General features: G+C 46.5%; 1 protein-coding gene across 1 annotated transcript in view; it reads left to right on the top strand.

Moving 5' to 3' along the window:
• The first annotated feature begins 601 nt into the window (after window positions 1–601).
• LOC126185098 (facilitated trehalose transporter Tret1-like) overlaps window positions 602–14,345 on the top strand; it is a 359,029-nt gene continuing 345,285 nt past the window's right edge. Inside the window, exon 1 of the mRNA XM_049927908.1 lies at window positions 602–662. The gene's annotated coding sequence lies outside the window, so the exon portion shown is untranslated. The remainder of the gene's footprint in view (window positions 663–14,345) is intronic.

Raw genomic sequence — 14,345 nt, 5'->3', positions numbered from 1 at the left:
AAGACTGTCAATCCTAAGGGCCCGGGTTCGATTCCCGGCTGGGTCGGAAATTTTCTCCGCTCAGAAAGTGGGTGTTGTGTTGTCCTAATCATCATCATTTCATCCACATCGAGGCGCAAGTCGCCGAAGTGGCGTCAAATCGAAAGACTTGCACCAGGCGAGCGGTCTACCCGACGGGAGGCCCTCGTCACACAACATTTCATTTCTTTAGCCCGCATCTCGTGGTCGTGCGGTAGCGTTCTCGCTTCCCACGCCCGGGTTCCCGGGTTCGATTCCCGGCGGGGTCAGGGATTTTCTCTGCCTCGTGATGGCTGGGTGTTGTGTGATGTCCTTAGGTTAGTTAGGTTTAAGTAGTTCTAAGTTCTAGGGGACTGATGACCATAGATGTTAAGTCCCATAGTGCTCAGAGCCAGCCTTACAGCGAGCGACTGCTATTGCAACCAGCTGTCAGCGGTTTGTCGCACGCGAGAGGAGCATTAGCCAATGGTCGAGAAATGCTATTAGTGTATTAGTGTGTGTAGTTTTGGTATCAGTTGTGGCTGTCGCCGCAGGAGGTGGGTGCGTTGTAGGCGGCGTGACGCTCAGACCGTCTGGAGGGGGCAGCGCTGATAGCAGCCGGCAGGCGAGCCAGCGCAGTGCAGCGCCGGACGCCGACCAGCGAGGTGAGTCCCGCCTGCTCGCTCCGCCGGCACGCTCTCGCTGCCAGCAGTTCGTGTCGGGTGCCGCATCTTTACCAATATGTACAGTCTGTCACCATTTAGATCCGCGTTATTTAAGTTCTAAAATCTTTGTCTCTGGTTTTTCCATTTTGTACAAATTGAAACTATACTTCCTCTTTCCATCGTGTAATTTTCTCCATCTCATCTGGTGTTTACTATTTATGTTTGTCGTTTAAAATCGTACGAGTTAGTTTATTTTCCATGACTCATTTTCTCTTTGTCACACTTGCTGCGATTCACAGAATGGTTTCCGTCCACTAAGCTGCGTATCAGTTGGCAGTATCCTTTGTGTGTTTATTTATTTGTTCATTTAAGTGATAAGTGTCACAATAGCTCAGTTCCCAATCTAAAATTTTTGTCAACTGACGGTGGAGTTACTCGCTCGAGTGCACGGACGGGTGACCATTTCTGAGGACTAACAAAATGCGCTTTCATCCGGAAGGAAGAAAGATCAGAATTTAACGTCTTATTGGCAGCCACGTCGTGAGGTGAAGAGCAATCTGTCGGATGGAGGATTATTGAGGAGGACACTGCCTAATATATGGAATCACCTGGCAATCACCTGAAACGACTTAATGAAGTCACAGACAACTATCGCTGGGCTACTACTTACGAGTTCAGTTGATCACCACACCACCACATCCCTCAGTCACTTATTTAGAATTATGATATGACTTTTTTTAAATTTAAGTCATCAATTTTCTGTAGACGTCACTTGGGACGTATCTGTTGCGATACAAACAATATTGGCATTCGTGTTCAACGCACTAGAAAAATAAAGTATGATAAACTGAGTTAAAATCTTACGCACTGATAGCCACTGGTGGAAATCTTCCGAATAGAAGCCCAGCAACCCGAGACTTGGAGAAACCGGTCTAAATTATACAACAGACCGTGTAACAACTTCATGAAGAACATGTGAACTAAAAACCGGTTGCGAACGATATAAAATTTTACATAAAGGCATAGGTCAGAGATTTTATTTCCACTCATCAAATGAAACATCTGTGTGTGAGATACTACATTTTACTGACAGTGGACAGAATCTAAATAGGTTAAGAAATTAGGAGCGCGTGTTATTAATAATTAATTAGGAATGTAAGAAATGTTAACTTACTTGCCATTTTTATTCAAAAATGGCTCTGAGCACTATGGGACTTAACATCTGAGGTCATCAGTCCCCTAGAACTTAGAACTACTTAAACCTAACTAACCTAAGGACATCACACACATCCATGCCCGAGGCAGAAGTCGAACCTGCGACCGTAGCAGTCGCGCCGCTCAGGACTGAAGCGCCTAGAACCGCTCGGTCATCGCGGCCGGCGCCATTTTTATTCATCCGTAGGGCACGTAGTATCTTTCCTAGAGAAAAACTGTGCCTCGACCTAGGGTGAATGGTGGAACAACTATTTGTACAGTAGCAGAGCAGTAGCTTCATGACTATTATGTAACTCTTGTTTCTAATTAAATAATTAGGATTTTTCACATAAGAAAATATAACAAACCTGAAATATAAAATGTCGTTGTATTACGTGCTCATAAATAATCGGATTAGAAACACCGATATTGGAGAGAGACCCCTCGGCAACGGACGCAGAATAGGGAAGACACGTGACAGCAGTGCCTTTTACTGGGACCAAATAATGGGTGCCTGAAGTAGTGCCTTCGAGGTAGTTCAGGTACTGCCTTTCTTACGTGCCACCAAAAGGCTGTACTACAGGTACGATTCGGGCGAAACCACCACCACAACACTCAACAGATCGTAAGAAACAATGCCGTGATGAGGAGAGTCGTGTATAGACGAGACACAGCGCAACAAATCACTCGCTAATTCAACGCTGGACGGTACCAAACAGTGAGCAACCGTGACTGTGTTCATAGTGCCTCAAGGGATACAGAAATTAGCATGGCCGCTAGAACACGCTCCAAGCACGGAAAAAGGTCATGTGGAGTGACTGGTAGCGATATACGTCGGTACACGCCGATGACAGAGTGAGAGTTCAATCACGCGATGCATCTGTCATCGTCTCACATGGACGAACCTGCTGTCCGACCAAGTGCCTCCGCTTCTTCTTTCAGAAAGACAAAAAGACACAGGCGCGGGTCCAGCAGCTGGAGGGCAGGGGGCAAGAGGGGCTTCTCGTAGGACATGTCACCGCAAAACCTTTTTTAGTAGGAGTTTTTATATTGTTACATATATTAATTTCTAAATATGATCACAGTTGACTTTCTGAGTAGTGAGAGACAGAGACAGTGACAGTAACAAACGGTGTACCACACCATCGCTGCCGTGCTTTGTCAGAATAGTTTGATGGACTCTCTACGGAAATTAGGGTGTCTTAATGTTGCTCCAATAACCCCCCCCCCCCTCCTCCTCCCAGTCACTAACCGCAATCGTACTGGGAATGTCTAGACGTTATATAACGAGTTGTGGATGCCGTAGATCAAGTCAGAATAATCTGCGTCAGTTGCTGGCGGCAGTTGACGGCTCCCCAACGTCTTTGGTGCCTCGAGCAATCAATTACAGTCGCCTTGCCGCTGTCATCAGGGGGGAAGTGGGTGCTACAAGCTACTATGTGTGTATCTCCAAAGCCACTGTTATTTAGGAACTATGACAAACCATAATAAAACAAGACAGTTGTAGATAATCCATCAAAATAGGTGAATAATGAAAATGATAGAATGATGGTGTTATACAGGGTAGTCAGAAACAGTCTGAAAAGCATGTAAGGGTGTCGCAGGGTAGGTTATGCTGACAAATAATTATTAAGAAAAAATTCGATACGTTGTGCCGTTTCCGAGTTAATTAGCATTGAAGTTGGCAAATCAGGCCGTTGTGAGCGCAAATTCAAGTGATCGGCCAGAGACGATGTCTCCAAACGAGAACTTCGTTCGTTTTCCTAAAACCGATCAAGGGAGCGATACAAAAATTGGAAATTGGACCGTAGTGAGCATCGAACCCGAGCCAGAGGCTGAGCAGTCTCATGCAACTGACACTAATTGTACTGTATCTGACGGACCGCTTGAATTTGCTCGCAACGACCTGATTGGCTACTTCAATGTTAATTAACTCGGGACCGGTGCAACATATCGATTTTTTTTTCATTACGGTTAGTTCTCAGCACTATCTACCTGGCAACACCCTTACAAGCTTCTCAGACTGTTTATGACCACCCTGTATACGTGGAATACCATATGTTCAGCACTTAACCGAAAAACCCTTTTGTTACTAAGTATCCACTTTTTCCGTAGCTCAATTTGAAACAGTTTATCATTATATTGTTGTTAACATGGTACCTCATAATGGTGAAAACGTTTTCATCATGTTGAAAGTAAAGTCATATAGCACTGTTGGCTGAGAGACCACAAGAGGTAGATTCAGTCGCCTAGTGGTAAAGAGTTTCCTTCCGCGAGCAGCGCAATGGCTTTTCCCTTATGAATCTGTGCGAAGTATGTCTTATGTGCATTTCTGGTGTGTAGATGAGTGTAATGGATACGTGTATAGTGTGGTGCTGTTATATTCTTGTTGTATGATCGTGATGAGAGAAGGGAGACGGTGAAACCCGGTGCCACCCATAGCTTATTGCTCTGGAGAAGCACCGAGGGAGTCGTCGAGCTGAAAGTCCACATCCGACGAGCGGACAACCATTAGCCGTGTCACGTGCCCTCATTTCGTGAGAAACTGTCAAGAGATTTCGAATTTAATTCTGCGTATTGGCGTAAAGTCTGATGATCAAGAACGTTATGTCACTACTTCTCTTGCTGGCCAAATACTAGCAGTGAAAATTTCATCCACCACCACCATGGCTCGAAACGGCTTACATCCGAGTCGAGCGCCACCGCACAGGCGTGCAATAGTGACCTTTCCTGGGGAGGCGGTTATTCACAGCCATACTGCACTATGAATATCTCGTAATTTGTGATCCCTTACTATCCCCGGCGTAGTTGCTGGCCGAACGTGCGCAGGTGTACTGCCGGCACTCGGTGTTCAACGGACAGTCCATTTTGGCGACCAACCCCATCGCTGTCATCAGGTGCGCTGACGAACGAATAATTAGAAATTTTGTACCCGTTGAACACCGAGAAACAGAAGTACACCCGCGAATTGTTCTGTCTGCTGGTAATTTATCGAGATTAAGTCACGCAAATAGCTACCGTAGTAAAAACGTATTTTCCAAATAGTAAACAAATTTTTGTAGGTAGTTTTTTAATCGAGGGACACTTTTATTCTGCTTAATTGTTTCAGAACGCCCACATCACTCAGATCTGAATACGATTCGGCTTCATTTCAACAAAAGTATGAGACCGTTAATTTACGAATGAAACAAGTTCTGTGTAAAGAATACTGAATGTTTTGTAGCTAAAGTAGCGTCCGCAATATTCTCAGTATATGCGATATAAGTCGTTCAGTGCCCTGATTAAAACGGTCTCTACTTGCCATAAAAATGTCGTCGCCAGTTTACACTACATCTATATAATCTGAAAACGTCGATAAATCCTAACCCTTTATTTAAGTGGATAGTTCACTTACATGTAAAAAGGAAAGAAACAGCTATATAGCGTCAGAATATACCAACGTGAGAAGTAAATAATATAAGTCCTTCACGTATTTGCAGATATAGTCTACATATGCATTGCATTGACACTTTATCAAAAGACCGTCTGTACAAACGTTTTAGATGCTCTGGAAACGTTTGTGACCGAAGAACATCTCGCGACAGTTGAACTGAAACTCGCCTTCGAAAACTCTGATCTTCGCATAAAGGTACAAATGTGACAAGGATCCATTTTTTCGATACTTACCAAACAATCTGCAAGTTCAGTGCGATCTGTCACTCGTTGTGTATCAAAATTTTACTGTTTGCAGTAAGGTCAGTTGAGTTGTAAAGGTATATAATAAGTTCAAACCTCAAATATTCAAAACCTATCGCGATATACATTCATCGTCATAAAAATGGGTGCACCCAGAAGAACAAGGCGAATTGCTATCATTGTTGGCAGGCACAGAGGTGGTACAACACATATGATGTGGTTCCACTTTCAACTGTGAAGGACGAACATGTGTTGCACGAGACGCCCACAAAATGTACATGTTACTATGGTGTCGAGCCCCTACGATTATGAATACAAGCGGCTGGACGTCACGGCATAGAGTTTTACAAGTCTCAGATGATGTCCTGTGATACTCCATCCGTGCCACTTGCACCTGAGCGTGCATATCCCACAAACTGGTGGGTGGAGCTGGAATCCTCATGACACACTGCCCGCAGCTCGTGGTCTAGTGGCTAGCGTTGCTTCCCCTGGATCACGGGGTCCCGGGTTCGATTTCCACCGGGTTGGGGATTTTCTCTGCCTGGGGACTGAGTGTTTGTGTTGTCATCATCATTATCATTCGTATTGGATTGCGTAAAAAATTGGTGTGAAAAAAATTGGGACTTGTACGGGCGCGGATGACCGCGCAGTTGAGCGCCCCAGAAACCAAACACCGTCGCATCATCGCACATTCCGTGGCACGCCACACATTCTCTATCGGGGAGAAATCGGGCGATGCCGCTGTCCACGGCAGAGTATCCACAACTGCAGCGAATTCTAGGGAGGTGGCAGCGGTATGAGGAAGAGAGCTGACCTGAGAGCATGGGCGTGTGTCCTCGTGAACAGCAGAGCTACCGTTTGCAGGACCATCCATGTAACGTGCAGCTGTCTAATAGCCCGTTGGAAACACTAACGGTGAACGGGCAACTTAATATAGCGCTCCCAACACCATCACACCAGTTGGCGGTATGGAGACCACGAACCACTCTTTATGCAGGCACGGCCCTTGTGGCTGTCACCTCCGAGACAGAAGCAACACCTGTTCGAAAGATGACCTACTGCCAGTCTGCAGGGTCCCATGTCCGTCGTTGCCGACACCAGGAGAGTCGTGTGTGACGTTGAGGGGGTGGAAGTGGCGTGTGCCGTAACGGTCGGCGTGTGGCGAGCCTTGCGTCATGCAGTCGCCTGCCGACGGTTCTAACACTTACGGGGGGTTGCAGAGAAAGCAGGATTGCACGCTGAAGGGTCCCTATCGTTGCCGTTGGACCAGCTCGTGCGTGGTGAACAATCCGCCGATGCTCCCTCTTTGTGATGCTTGACGGATGCCCAGATCCCACGTGTCATACTTACATGCCATCCTCTATCCAGCCAATAGTAGTGTCTGTACGGCCGGTGTGGCGCGCAATACGGCGATGTGGCCACACAACTTGGTGCAGCCCCACCATACGTCCCCTCTCGGACTCATCTAGCTGCGGAAAATGCTGTCGCCTGGTCGTAGTGCGCGTTCAGGTGATGCTCTAGTTACGCTAACCGCTGTCGTAGTCGCCGGCACGGCTGCTTGGGGCGCTCTTAGAGCTACCGAGGGGCCCGACGTCACGGCCCCACACACGCTCCCCGACTGCCCAGCCGGACCTTGGATAGTAATCATTGGTATAGCTGATGGTATGCAACATACCCACCCATTCTCCAGTGGTTCGTTCAGGTACTTTTGGGAGCAGCTCTTTTTATGACGCTGAGTGTAACATTCCTTTCCAATTTTCTTCTCACAGACCGTTGAGGAAAGTGTCGATGTTCGTAAAGCAATTCCAATAAATCTGATTGGTAATTTCTCTTTTTGAGCAAGATTTTCGGCTAAAGTGTATCTCACGAAGAAACGGCATGTCCCATGGAAACTATAGAAGGGCGCGAATTTGTCATTCTTTTTATATAACACCTGATTTTGTTTATGAGAACTCCTTTATCAAATTTTCTCCTGTTAGACAGAAGGCCGACAGTGTTCAAACGTAGTTGTAATATATACAGGACGTCCATCGAAACGTGGGCGACCCTGACCCATCATGAACGTTACGAGATATTGAAATGAAATGCACGGTAAGGGACGGCACCAAGAACAGAGAGTATTTTACTGCGTCGTTAGTAACTTCATTTCCTTATCTACCGATATGAAGGGACATCTGTGGTTTTAGAGAGAAGTCGCAAACTACTTTGTGATATTATGAAGTCCTTGAAAAGAAGAGTATTGTGACGCATCACTTGCTAATGTTTGCAAAGAAATATTTCGTAAACGTATGTGGAATGGGAGGGGGTGCAGGCTAACTGCACTGCGAGGTTTCTCTTACATTGCCAAGAAAACTTGGATAACGAAGAGGAAACAACTCTGTGATTAAGACACTGGTGTATTTCGGAAGGGAATGATTAAACCCTTTTACTGCCTTCGCAGGTATTTTTCTAAAATACACTAATGGTTCCTTCAACAACACCACGGACGTTTCAAACGACCCAAGACAGTACTCTATCTCTAACGTAATCGATGGTGACAGGACCGATGCGGAAGCACTCTCGCAAGTAAGCCTGCCACGAGCGGCTACAAATTCCAGCAACAGTGGGCGGCCTTCGGTTGACGAGTATGCAGCTACGGCCCAAGCCTGCGTGTGTCCAGTGAAGTGAAAAACTGAGCACACATCTCACCTAAATAGAATCCAATTAACAACATCTTCACCTCTCTCTGGGATAAAGTGGGTTCTTTCTGTCATATGCTTCAACGCTATTTGGCCAACTTCATGCTAAGTTACTAATTTCAGTACAGACGTAGTGACAAGTTTTCACCGGTATTTGTAGGAAATATTAAGATGTTAACGTAAGATACTACTTTCGACTGAGTTTTTTTAATCGAGAGCATTTGTGTGGTGCTAATGATTGCGTCGAGTGCTTGTGCTGTGACGCTGTGGACTTTTATGGAAATTAAAAGGAGGGGAGGGGAGAGAAACAACAGATAGCCTGCTCCTCTCAATTATCACCGAGGGAGCAGAAGTGGCTCACTTCTCCATTCCATCGTCGGATCACCACAAACATTATGTATTAGTTTACTCATCTTGAGTGGCAAGGGGCGATCTGTGTTAGTTACTTGAGAGAAGCTGAACTTCTTCAACCTTTATTATCGATTACCGGTTTCGGTATGCATAGTTACCATCTCCTGGTCTCGATAAAAGATTATGAAATGCCTCCTATACCAGATGTACAAGTATTCTTTCTAAACCCTTGTCAGGTATGTGATGGGCGGAATGAACGATGAATCGGTAAGTCAAGGTTAAAACCACGTTATAAAGAGTAATTCACCGAATTCTCGTGCCCCTTACCACACACTACTGTGAACATCATTTCAGCCGGTCTAGCGGTGCCCTGGCTGCAATGATGTACACAGTAGTGTGTGGTAAGGGGCACGAGAATTCGGTGAATTACTCCGTATATTGTGGTTTTAACCTTGACTTGCCGATGCATCGTTCACCTCGACTCTCACGTACCTCTCATGTTCGAGAAAGCGTACTTTTGTACCTGCTATAGGAGACATGTAGAAACCTTTAATCGAGATCTGAAGATGGTAACCATGCTTACCGAAGCCGGTAGTCGACAATATAAGTTGTATAGAAGCGATCTTGGCTAATAATTTCACCTTATCTCAAGAACGTTGTGTATTCCATGAGGAATTGTGAGAAAGCTTGTAATTTAATCCAGGTCTTGACGCACAGACATAATCAGCTACAGTAATAACTTCATTTCATTATCTACCAAGATGATGGAACAACCTTGGTTTTAGAGTGAAATAGTAAAATTTTTAGTGGCATTGGTAAGCCCTCGAAAAGAGGAGTATTATTCCACATTGCGTGCTAACGTTTGCTGTGTAATGTTTGGTAAAGATAGTGACTATGCCCGAAATGTTACAGCTACCAGTTCTTATCTTTTTGCTGCCAAAAACTGGTGATGAAAGTTTCCACAGGGTACTTGTGTGCGAGCAACCACACCTAGAGCGCATGAACTTCGTCACTTCTGCATATGCTGGTGTCGACTGATTGTAACTTGGTGGCTCAATGGGTCAATGTCAGACTATATTTGATGAAAAGTATCCAGAAAACTACACTACTGGCCATTAAAATTGCTACACCACGAAGATGACGTGCTACAGACGCGAAATTTAACAGACAGGAAGAAGATGCAGTGATATGCAAATGATTAGCTTTTCAGAGCATTCACACAAGGTTGGCGCCGGTGGCGACACCTACAACGTGCTGACATGAAAGTTTCCAACCGATTTCTCATACACAAACAGCAGTTGACCGACCTTGCCTGGTGAAACGTTGTTGTGATGCCTCGTGTAAGGAGGAGAAATGCGTACCATCACGTTTCCGACTTTGATAAAGGTCGGATTGTAGCGTATCGCGATTGCAGTTTCTCGTATCGCGACATTTCTGCTCGCGTTGGTCGAGATCCAATGACTGTTAACAGAATATGGAATCAGTGGGTTCAGGAGGGTAATACGGAACGCCGTGCTGTATCCCGACGGCCTCGTATCACTAGCAGTCGAGATGACAGGCACCTTATCCGCATGGCTGTAACGGATCGTGCAGCCACGTCTCGATCCCTGAGTCAACACATGGGGACGTTTGCAAGACAACAGTCATCTGCACGAACAGTTCGACGACGTTTGCAGCAGCATGGACTATCAGCTCGAGACCATGGCTGCGGTTACCCTTGGCGCTGCATCGTAGAGAGGAGCGCCTGCGATGGTGTACTCAACGACGAACCTGGGGCACGAATGGCAAAACGTCATTTTTTCGGATGAATCCAGGATCTGTTTACAGCATCATGATGGTCGCATCCGTGTTTGGCGACATCGCGGTGAACGCACATTGGAAGAGTGTATTCGTCATCGCGATACTGGCGTATCACCCGGCGTGATGGTATGGGGTGTCATTGGTTACACGTCTCGTTCACCTATTGCTCGCACTGACGGCACTTTGAACAGTGGACGTTACATTTCAGATGTATTACGACTCGTGGCTCTTTCCTTCATTCGATCCCTGCGAAACCCTACATTTCAGCAGGATAATGCACGACCGCATGTTGCAGGTACTGAAGGTACCCTCCGCCACACACCGTCAGATGGCTTGCGGAGTATGGATGTAGATGTAGATGTAGATGCTGGTCCTGTACAGGCCTTTCTGAATACAGAAAATGTTCGACTGCTGCCCTGGCCAGCACATTCTCCACATCTCTCACCAATTGAAAACGTCTGGTCAATGGTCGCCGAGCAACTGGCTCGTCACAATACGCCAGTCATTACACTTGATGAAGTGTGGTATCGTGTTGAAGCTGCATGGGCAGCTGTACGTGCACACGCCATCCAAGCTCTGTTTGACTCAATGCCCAGGAGTATCAAGGCCGTTATTACGGCCAGAGGTGGTTGTTCTGGGTGCTGATTTCTCAGGATCTATGCGCCCAAATTGCGTGAAAATGTAATCACATGTCAGTTCTAGCATAATACACTCCTGGAAATTGAAATAAGAACACCGTGAATTCATTGTCCCAGGAAGGGGAAACTTTATTAACACATTCCTGGGGTCAGATACATCACATGGTCACACTGACAGAACCACAGGCACATAGACACAGGCAACAGAGCATGCACAATGTCGGCACTAGTACAGTGTATATCCACCTTTCGCAGCAATGCAGGCTGCTATTCTCCCATGGAGACGATCGTAGAGATGCTGGATGTAGTCCTGTGGAACGGCTTGCCATGCCATTTCCACCTGGCGCCTCAGTTGGACCAGCGTTCGTGCTGGACGTGCAGACCGCGTGAGACGACGCTTCATCCAGTCCCAAACATGCTCAATGGGGGACAGATCCGGAGATCTTGCTGGCCAGGGTAGTTGACTTACACCTTCTAGAGCACGTTGGGTGGCACGGGATACATGCGGACGTGCATTGTCCTGTTGGAACAGCAAGTTCCCTTGCCGGTCTAGGAATGGTAGAACGATGGGTTCGATGACGGTTTGGATGTACCGTGCACTATTCAGTGTCCCCTCGACGATCACCAGTGGTGTACGGCCAGTGTAGGAGATCGCTCCCCACACCATGATGCTGGGTGTTGGCCCTGTGTGCCTCGGTCATATGCAGTCCTGATTGTGGCGCTCACCTGCACGGCGCCAAACACGCATACGACCATCATTGGCACCAAGGCAGAAGCGACTCTCATCGCTGAAGACGACACGTCTCCATTCGTCCCTCCATTCACGCCTGTCGCGACACCACTGGAGGCGGGCTGCACGATGTTGGGGCGTGAGCGGAAGACGGCCTAACGGTGTGCGGGACCGTAGCCCAGCTTCATGGAGACGGTTGCGAATGGTCCTCGCCGATACCCCAGGAGCAACAGTGTCCCTAATTTGCTGGGAAGTGGCGGTGCGGTCCCCTACGGCACTGCGTAGGATCCTACGGTCTTGGCGTGCATCCGTGCGTCGCTGCGATCCGGTCCCAGGTCGACGGGCACGTGCACCTTCCGCCGACCACTGGCGACAACATCGATGTACTGTGGAGACCTCACGCCCCACGTGTTGAGCAATTCGGCGGTACGTCCACCCGGCCTCCCGCATGCCCACTATACGCCCTCGCTCAAAGTCAGTCAACTGCACATACGGTTCACGTCCACGCTGTCGCGGCATGCTACCAGTGTTAAAGACTGCGATGGAGCTCCGTATGCCACGGCAAACTGGCTGACACTGACGGCGGCGGTGCACAAATGCTGCGCAGCTAGCGCCATTCGACGGCCAACACCGCGGTCCCTGGTGTGTCCGCTGTGCCGTGCGTGTGATCATTGCTTGTACAGCCCTCTCGCAGTGTCCGGAGCAAGTATGGTGGGTCTGACACACCGGTGTCAATGTGTTCTTTTTTCCATTTCCAGGAGTGTATATTCGTCCAATGAATACCCGTTTATCTGCATTTCTTCTTGGTGTAGAAATTTCAATGGCCAGTAGTGTACAAGCGGACATTAATGCAGGATACGTCCACCCTTAACCTATGCTGGGGACACTTTCAGTGAGGCGTCTGAATGGGGTAGCACATCCTTCTTCGAGAGCCGAAACCAAAGAAAGTAGCGACGTTGGACGCTGCGGTCTGCAGCGAAGTCGACGCTCTGACCAATCCTGGAAATGTTTCATTGGGTTGAGGTCGGGACAGCTGGCAGGCCGGTCGATCTCAAGAATGTTGATTATGACAATCGTCGTCTCCGAACCGTTCCTCTCCTTAAGCAGTACGCAGTACAGTAAAATATGTTCATATCTTTCGCGTGTAGCGACATGTAGCGTTTTCTTAAGCGCAATAGTCTGAACCGGAGACCTTACCTTTATTAAGCGATTTTAGCTGCTTCTCTATCGATCTACTTCCAAGTTACTCATGTTGGCGGTTGTTCTCTATCCGAATTCTGTAACATTGACTTCGTCTTCTTTGGTGAAGGGGTTTCGAAAAACTGTGCTTAATCTCTCTGCTTTAGTTGCACTGTCATCAGTGACATCCCCATTGCCATCGGGCAGTGAAGGCATCGGTTGCATTTTGTCGCTGATGTACTTTACGTATGACCAAAATCTCTTTGGGGTTTCTGCCAGATTTCGAGACAGAGTTTCGTTGTGGATTCAACGAAGTTCGCGATAATTTCGAGATTCTGTAAAACTTCGTCAATCTTGGGGATTTTGCGTTCTTTCTCTAAAACAAAGATAATTGAAGTGTAGTGAATTTGTCAAAGTATAGCCTGTGGAGAAACCTATGCAAAGAGATTACCTAAGCGCTTCATGAAAGCTCGACAGAATTGAGAGAAGGGGATGTCAGGTAGCTACAGCCAATATGAGACTTTCCTCTCCAAGTAGTTCGAAGAAGGAGACGTTGACTCCGGAATTCCGCCATTGTTTGATGGGCTGACATAAGGTGCGGACGCTGGTTCGGTGCTCTGGCTGGTAACGTGGATAAAGCTATAAAAATGAGTTACATCATCTTTGATAATGTCCGCAATGTGTCGTTTAGAGTCAGTGTAGTCAGGGAAGTGTTAGAAGACGGTTTAATAATTTTGATGGTATAGAGTAAATGGCAAATTGTAATTCTGACCGTTGAGAATGAGTGTTGGTCATCAGCTCTGCACTCTGTTTTGTGCATAATTACTGGTGAAATTTCTTCATTTGAGAGCACGTTCTGGCTGTTGCATTATTGTTATAGTTTTTGTCGAATAAACTTGCATTTTATGCAACGTTTCTATGTAACGTAGCCAAGAGCAGATGTTTGCACCAGTTCTGTGAATGGAGATTAACAAGTAGAAATTCAAAGTTGTGCGAGTGGTTAATGACGTTAAAGGTTTTTCAGGGAAAACAGAAGCCAGGCCAGAGTATTTTTTCAGTTATTTTATGAATTTTGGTTTATTTCTCTGTGACTTAAAATGGAGCTACCGTGCTTACCACATGGTTGAGTGAAATCTAAGTCCACGTAAGGTATCAAAGTGTGTTAAATTGTCATAATGTTTTTTAAAAGTGATTCAGAGGAATTTGCTACCCTTCTTGTGAGAGTTTTCTTTTAAGTTTAACTTTTTTTTTTTTTTTTTACTTAAGTGAGGTCAAACCAAGTGTATAGCAGTGATTCATATGTACTCAAAGCGAGAGTGATTTAGGTGTTGTTTAATTTCTTGCACTACCATTTAATGATTTTGATGGCCCTCAGCCATATGTTACGTAAAAAATTGGGTAATTTTCGGTGAGTTGCTTTTGTGAATGCTAACAAACT

This window comes from Schistocerca cancellata, chromosome 4 (genome assembly GCF_023864275.1).
Source record: "Schistocerca cancellata isolate TAMUIC-IGC-003103 chromosome 4, iqSchCanc2.1, whole genome shotgun sequence".
Taxonomy (NCBI): Eukaryota; Metazoa; Arthropoda; class Insecta; order Orthoptera; family Acrididae; genus Schistocerca; species Schistocerca cancellata.
Note: the sequence above shows the minus strand (reverse complement) of the source record. Positions and strands in the feature narration are given on the sequence as shown.